Source organism: Pristiophorus japonicus, chromosome 23, assembly GCF_044704955.1.
Source record: "Pristiophorus japonicus isolate sPriJap1 chromosome 23, sPriJap1.hap1, whole genome shotgun sequence".
NCBI lineage: Eukaryota > Metazoa > Chordata > Chondrichthyes > Pristiophoridae > Pristiophorus > Pristiophorus japonicus.
The window spans coordinates 44,553,425-44,562,504 of NC_091999.1; positions in this window are offsets into that span (position 1 = coordinate 44,553,425).

Below are 9,080 nucleotides of genomic sequence, written 5' to 3' on the forward strand. Positions count from 1 at the left end.
CCCTCAGTACCCTGTGTTACTCAAACCCGCTCAATCCCCTGTGTTACTCACACTCCCTCAGTACCTGTGTTACTCACACTCTCTAAGTACGCTGTGTTACTCAAACACCCTCGGTCCCATGTGTGACTCACAATCCCTCAGTACCCTATGTTACTCACACTCCTCAGTAGCCTGTGTTACTCACACCACCTCAGTAACCTGTGTTACTCACATTCTCTCAGTACACTGTGTTACTCAAACTCCCTTATCACCCTGTGTTACTCACACTCCCTTAGTACCCTGTATTACTCACACTCCCTCTGTATCCTGTGTTACCCACACCCCCTCAGTACCCCGTGTTACTCACACTCCCTCAGTACCCTGTGTTTCTCACACTACCTCAGTACCCTGTGTTACTCACACGTCCTCAGTACCCTATGTTAATCACACTCCCTCCTTACCCTGTGTTACTCACACTCCCTCAGTACTCTGTATTACTCACACTCCCTCAGTACCCTGTGTTTCTCACAATCCCACAGTAACCTGTGTTACTCACATTCCCTTAGTACCCTGTGTTACTCACACTCCCTCAGTACCCTGTGTTACTCAAACCACCTCAGTTCCCTGTGTTATTCACTCTCCCTCAGTACCTGTGTTATTGACACTCTCTCAGTACGCTGTGTTACTCACAGACCCTCAGTCACATGTGTTACTCACAATCCCTCAGTACCGTGTGTTACTCAAACTCCTCAGTAGCCTGTGTTACTCACACCACCTCAATAACCTGTGTTACTCACTCTCCCTCAGTACCCTGTGTTATTCACACTTCCTCAGTAATCTGTGTTACTCACACTCCGTCTGTACCCTCTGTTACTGAGAATCCCTCAGTACCTTGTGTTGCTCACAGTTCCTCAGTACCCTGTGTTCCTCACAATCCCTCAGTAACCTGTGTTACTCACAAACCCTCAGTCCCCTGTGTTCCCCAAACTCTCCCCGTCCCCTGAGTTACTCACACTCGTTCAGTACCCTGTGTTACTCACTCTCCCTCCGTCCCCTGTGTTACTCACACTCCTTCAGTACCCTGTGTTACTCACACTCCCTCAGTACCCTGTGTTACTCAAACCCCCTCAATCCCCTGTGTTACTCACACTCCCTCAGTACCTGTGTTACTCACACTCTCTAAGTACGCTGTGTTACTCAAACACCCTCGGTCCCATGTGTGACTCACAATCCCTCAGTACCCTATGTTACTCACACTCCTCAGTAGCCTGTGTTACTCACACCACCTCAGTAACCTGTGTTACTCACATTCTCTCAGTACACTGTGTTACTCAAACTCCCTTATCACCCTGTGTTACTCACACTCCCTTAGTACCCTGTATTACTCACACTCCCTCTGTATCCTGTGTTACCCACACCCCCTCAGTACCCCGTGTTACTCACACTCCCTCAGTACCCTGTGTTTCTCACACTACCTCAGTACCCTGTGTTACTCACACGTCCTCAGTACCCTATGTTAATCACACTCCCTCCTTACCCTGTGTTACTCACACTCCCTCAGTACTCTGTATTACTCACACTCCCTCAGTACCCTGTGTTTCTCACAATCCCACAGTAACCTGTGTTACTCACATTCCCTTAGTACCCTGTGTTACTCACACTCCCTCAGTACCCTGTGTTATTCACACTCCCTTAGTACACTTTTTTACTCACATTCCCTCAGAACCCTGTGTTACTCACACTCCCTCAGTATGCTGTATTACTCACGTGCCCTCAGTACACTGTGTTTCTCACACACCCTCAGTGCCCTGTGTCACTCACACACCCTCAGTACCCTGTGTTACTCACACTCCCTCAGTACCCTGTGTTCCTCTCAATCCCTCAGTAACCTGTGTTACTCACAATCCTTCAGTACCCTGTGTTAGTCACACTCCCCCCGTCCCCTGAGTTACTCACACTCGTTCAGTACCCGGTGTTACTCACTCTCCCTCCGTCCCCTGTGATACACACTCTCCTTCAGTAGCCTGTGTTAATCACACTCTCTCAGTACGCTGTGTTACTCAAACACCCTCGGTCCCATGTGTTACTCACAATCCCTCAGTACCCTATGTTAATTACACTCCTCAGTAGCCTGTGTTACTCACACACCCTCAGTCCCCTATGTTACTCACAATCCCTCAGTACCCTGTGTTATTCAAATTCCCTCAGTACCCTGTGTTACTGACACTCCCTTATTACCCAGTGTTACTCACACTCCCTTAGTACCCTGTGTTACTCACACTCCCTCTGTATCCTGTGTTACTCACACTCCCTCAGTACCCCGTGTTACTCACAGTCCCTCAGTACCGTGTTACTCACACTCCCTCAGTACCCTGTGTTAGTCACACTCCCTCAGTATCCTGTGTTACTCACATTCCCTCAGTACCCTGTGTTTCTCACACTCCCTCAGTACACTGTGTTACTCACACTCCCTCAGTACCCTGTGTTACTCACACGTCCTCAGTGCCCTATGTTACTCACACTCCCTCCGTACGCTGTGTTATTCACACTCCCTCAGTACCCTGTGTTACTCACACTCCCTCAGTACCCTGTGTTTCTCACAATCCCTCAGTAACCTGTGTTACTCACACTCCCTGAGTACCCTGTGTTACTCACACTCCCTCAGTACCCTGTGTTATTGACACTCCCTTAGTACCCTGTTTTACTCACACTCCCTCAGTACCCTGTGTTACTCACACTCCCTCAGTATGTTGTATTACTCACGTGCCCTCTGCACACTGTGTTTCTCACACTCCCTCAGTACCCTGTTTTACTCACACCCCCTCAGTAACCCGTGTGACTCACACTCCCATGTCCCCTGTGTTACTCACACTCCCTGAGTACCAAGTGTTACTCACACTCCCTCAGTACCCTATGTTACTCACAACCATTCAGTACCCTGTGTTATTTACACTCCCTCAGTAATCTGTGTTACTCACACACCCTCAGTATCCTGTGATACTCACACTCCCTCAGTACCTTGTGTTACTCACATTCCCTTAGTACCCTGCGTTACTCACAGTACCTCACTAACCTATGTTACTCACACTCCCTCAGTACCCTGTGTTACTCACACTCTCTCAGTACCCTGTGTTACTCACACTACCTCAGTATCCTGTGTTACTCACACATCCTCAGTACCCTGTGTTACACACAATCCCTCAGTACCCTGTGTTACTCACACTCCCTCAGTACCCTGTGTTACTCACACTCCCTCAGTAACCTGTGTTATTCACACTCCCTTAGTACCCTGTTTTACTCACACTCCCTCAGTACCCTATGTTACTCACACTCCCTCAGTATGCTGTATTACTCACCTGTACACAGTACACTGTGTTTCTCACACTCGCTCAGTACCCTGTGTTACTCACACTCCCTCAGTACCCTGTGTTAATCACATACCCTCAGTAATCTGTTTTACTCACAATCCCTCAGTACCCTGTGTTAATCACACCCCCTCAGTAACCCGTGTTTCTCACACTCCCTCTGTCCCCTGTTTTAATCACACTCCCTGAGTACCATGTGTTACTCACACTCCCTCAGTGCCCTTTTTTACTCACACTCCCTCAGTACCCTATGTTACTCACAATCCTTCAGTACACTGTGTTACTCACACTCCCTCAGTAACCTGTGTTACTCACACTCCCTCAGTACCCTGTGTTACTCACACTCCCTCAGTACCCTGTGTTACTCACACTCCCACAGTACCCTGTGTTACTCACACACCCTCAGTACCCTGTGTTTCTCACAATGCCTCAGTAACCTGTGTTACTAACACTCCCTTAGTACCCTGTGTTACTCACACTCCCTCAGTACCCTGTGTGACTCACACTCCCTCTGTACCCTGTGTTACTCACACTCCCTCAGTACCCTGTGTTACTCACACTCTCTCAGTACCCTGTGTTACTCACACTACCTCAGTATCCTGTGTTACTCACACACCTTCAGTACCCTGTGTTACTCACAATCCCTCAGTACCCTGTGTTACTCACACTCCCTCAGTACCCTGTGTTAATCACATACCCTCAGTGATCTGTCTTACTCACACTCCCTCAGTACCCTTTGTTAATCACCCCCCCTCAGTAACCCGTGTTACTCACACTCCCTCTGTCCCCTGTTTTAATCACACTCCCTGAGTACCATGTGTTACTCACATTCCCTCAGTGCCCTTTTTTACTCACACTCCCTCAGTACCCTATGTTACTCACAATCCTTCAGTACCCTGTGTTACTCACACTCCCTCAGTACCCTGTGTTACTCACGCTCCCTCAGTAACCTGTGTTACTCACACTCCCTCAGTACGCTTTGTTACTCACACTCCCACAGTACCCTGTGTTACTCACACTCACTCAGTACCCTGTGTTTCTCACAATGCCTCAGTAACCTGTGTTACTCACACTCCCTTAGTACCCTGTGTTACTCACACTCCCTCAGTACCCTGTGTTATTCACATTCCCTTAGTACCCTGTTTTACTCACACTTCCCTCAGTAAGCTGTGTTACTCACACTCCCTCAGTAACCTGTGTTACTCACACTCCCTCAGTACCCTGTGTTATTCACACACCCTCAGTACCCTGTGTGACTCACACTCCCTCAGTACCCTGTGTTACTCACACTCCCTCAGTACCCTGTGTTACTCACACTCTCTCAGTACCCTGTGTTTCTCACACTACCTCAGTATCCTGTGTTACTCACACACCTTCAGTACCCTGTGTTACTCACAATCCCTCAGTACCCTGTGTTACTCACACTCCCTCAGTACCCTCAGTATCCTGTGTCACTCACACTCCCTCAGTACGCTGTGTTACTCACACTCTCTCAGTACGCTGTATTACTCACACTCCCTCAGTACCCAGTGTTACTCACACTCCCTCAGTATCCTGTGTTACTCACACTCCCTAAGTACCCTGTTTACTCACACTCCCTCAGTACCCTGTGTTTCTCACAATCCCTCAGTAATCTGTGTTACTCACACTCCCTTAGTACCCTGTATTACTCACACTCCCTCAGTACCCTGTGTTTCTCACAATCCCTCAGTAACCTATGTTACTCACACTCCCTTAGTACCCTGTGTTACTCACACTCCCTCAGTACCCTGTGTTATTCACACTCCCTTAGTACCCTGTTTTACTCACACTCCCTCAGTAACCTGTGTTACTCACACTCCCTCAGTACCCTGTGTTAATCACACCCCCTCAGTAACCCGTGTTACTCACACTCCCTCTGTCCCCTGTTTTAATCACACTCCCTGAGTACCATGTGTTACTCACACTCCCTCAGTGCCCTGTTTTACTCACATTCCCTCAGTACCCTATGTTACTCACAATCCTTCAGTATCCTGTGTTATTCACACTCCCTCAGTACCCTGGGTTAGTAACACTCCCTCAATACCCTATGTTACTCACAATCCCTCAGTACCCTGTGTTTCTCACAGTCCCTCGGGACCCTGTGTTACTCACACTCCCTCAGTACCGTGTGTTTCTCACAATCACTCAGAAACCTGTGTTACTCACACTCCCTCAGTACCCTGTGTTACTCACACTCCCTCAGTACCCTGTGTTCGTCACACACCCTCACTACGCTGTATTACTCACATGCTTTCAGTCCACATGTTAGTGACACTCCCTCAGGTCCCTGTGTTACTCACACTCCCTCAGTACCCTGTGTTACTCACAATCCCTCAGTTCTATGTGTTACTCACACTCCCTCAGTACCCTCAGTATCCTGTGTCACTCACACTCCCTCAGTACACTGTGTTACTCACACACCCTCAGTATCCTGTGTTACACACATCCCCTCAGTACCTTGCGTTTCTCACAATCCCTCAGTACTCTGTGTTACTCACACTCCCATGTCCCCTTTGTTACTCACACTCCCTCAGTACCATGTGTTTCTCACACTCCCACAGTACCCTGTTTTACTCACACTCGCTCAGTACCCAATGTTACTCACAATCCTTCAGTACACTGTGTTGCTCACCATCCCTCAGTTTCCTGTGCTACTCACACTCCCTCAGTACCCTTTGTTACTCACACTCTCTCAGTACCCTGTGTTACTCACACCTCCTAAGTACCCTGTGTTACTCACACTCCCTCAGTATCCTGTGTTACTCACACACCCTCAGTAACCTGTGTTACTCACAATCCCTCAGTCCCCTGTGTTAGTCACACTCCCTCAGGACACTGTGTTACTCACACTTGCTCAGTACCCTGTGTTACTCACAATCCCTCAGTATCCTGTGCTACTCACACTCCCTCAGTACCTTGTGTTACTCACACTCCCTCAGTACCCTGTGCTACTCACACTCCCTCAGTCCCCTGTGTTACTCACACTCCCTCAATACCCTGTGTTATTCACACTCCCTCAGTACCCTGTGTTACTCACACTCCCTCAGTACCCTGTGTTACTCACACTCCCTCAGTACGCTGTATTACTCACACACCCTCAGTAACCTGTGTTACTCACACTCCCTCAGTAACCTGTGTTACTCACACGCCCTCAGTAACCTGTGTTAGTCACACTCCCTCAGTACCCTGTGTTACTCACACTCCCTCAGTACCCTGTGTTACACACAATCCCTCAGGATCTTGTGTCAGTCACACTCCCTCAGTATCCTTAGTATCCTGTGCCACTCACACTCCCTTAGTACCCTGTTTTACTCACACAGCCTCAGAACCCTGTGTTACTCACACCACCTCTGTACCCTGTATTACTCACAACCCCTCAGTCCCCTGTGTTACTCACACTCCCTCAGGATCCTTTGATACTCACACTCCCTGAGCACCTTTTGTTAATTACAATCCCTCAATAGCCTGTGCTACTCACAGTCCATCAGTACCCTGCGTTACACACACTACCTCAGTAACCTCTCTTACTCACACTCCCTCTGTCCCCTGTATTACTCACACTCACTTAGTACCCTGTGTTACTCACACTCCCTCAGGATCCTGTGTTACTCACACTCCCTCAGTACCCTATGTTACTCGCAATCCCTCAGTACCCTGTGTTGCTCACAATTCCTCAGTACCCTGGGCTACTCACACTCGCACAGTATCCTGCGTTACTCACACTCTCTCGGTATCGTGTGTTACCCACACCACTCAGTATCCTGTGTTACGCACACTCCCTCAGTATTCTGTGTTACTCACACTCCCTCAGTACCCTGTGTTACTCACACTCCCTCAGTACCCTTTGTTACTCACAGTCCCTCAGTACCCTGTGTTCCTCACACTCCCTCAGTACCCTGTGTTACTCACACTCCCCCAGTACCCTGTGTTACTCACACTCCCTCAGTACCCTTTGTTACTCACACTCGCTCAGTACCCTGTGTTACTCAAAGTCCCTCAGTATCATTTGTTACTCACATGCCCTCAGTACCCTGTGTTACTCACAGTCCCTCAGGAACCTGTGTTGCTCAGACGCCCTCAGTACACTGTGTTACTCACACTCCCTCAGTACCCTGGGTTACTCACACTCCCTCAGTACCCTTTGTTACTCACACTCCCTCAGTACCCTGTATTTCTTACAATCCCTCAGCACCCTGTGTTACTCACACTCCCTCAGTACCCTGTGTTACTCACAATCCCTCAGTACCTGTGTTACTCACACTCCCTCAGTACCCTCAGTATGCTGTGTCACTCACACCCCCTGAGTACCCTGTGTTACTCACACTCCCTCAGTACCCTTTGTTACTTACAATCCCTCAGTACCCAGCATTACTCACACTCCCTGAGTACCCTGTGTTAATCACACTCCCTCAGTACCCTGTGTTACACACACTCCCTCAGCAGCCTATGTTACTCGCAATCCCTCAGTACCCTGTGTTGCTCACAATTCCTCAGTACCCTGTGTTACTCACACTCTCTCGGTACCCTGTGTTACCCACACCACTCAGTATCCTGTGTTACTCACATTCCCTCAGTACCCTGTGGTATTCACCCTCCCTCAGTAACCTGTAATACTCACACTCCCTCAGAAATCTGTGTTACTCACACTCCCTCAATACCCTCTTTTACTCACAATCCCTCAGTACCTTGTGTTACTCACAGTCCCTCAGTAACCTGTTTGACTCAAAGTCCCTCAGTACCCTGTGTGACTCACACTCCCTCAGTATCCTGTGTTACTCACACACACTCAGTACCCTGTGTTACTCACATTCCCTCAGTACCCTGTGTTTCTCACAATCACTCAGAAACCTGTGTTACTCACACTCCCTTAGGAACCTGTGTTACATACACACGCTCACTACGCTGTATTACTCACATGCTTCCAGTCCCCATGTTAGTGACACTCCCTCAGGTCCCTCAGTAACCTGTTTGACTCAAAGTCCCTCAGTACCCTGTGTTACTCACACTCCCTCAGTATCCTGTGTTACTCACAATCACTCAGAAACCTGTGTTACTCACACTCCCTCAGTACACTGTGTTACTCACACACCCTCAGTATCCTGTGTTACTCACACTCCCTCAGTACCCTGTGTTACTCACAATCCCTCAGTACTATGTGTTACTCACACTCCCTCAGTACCCTCAATATCCTGTGACACACACACTCCCTCTGTACACTGTGTTACTCACACACCCTCAGTATCCTGTGTTACTCACACCCCCTCAGTACCCTGTGTTACTCACAACCCCTCAGTACCCTGTGTTACTCACACTCCCTCAGCACCCTGTGTTACTCACACCCCCTCAGTACCCAGTGTTACTCACAACCCCTCAGTACCCTGTGTTAATCACTCTCCCTCAGAATGCTTTGTTACTTACAATCCCTCATTAGCCTGTGCTACTCACATTCCCTCAGTACGTTGCGTTTCTCACAATCCCTCAGTACACTGTGTTACTCACACTCCCATGTCCCCTGTGTTACTCACACTCCCTCAGTACCATGTGTTTCTCACACTCCCTCAGTACCCTGTTTTACTCACACTCGCTCAGTACCCAATGTTACTCATAATCCTTCAGTATACTTTGTTGCTCACCATCCGTCAGTATCCTGTGCTACTCACACTCCCTCAGTATCCTTTGTTACTCACTCTCTCTCAGTACCCTGTGTTACTCACA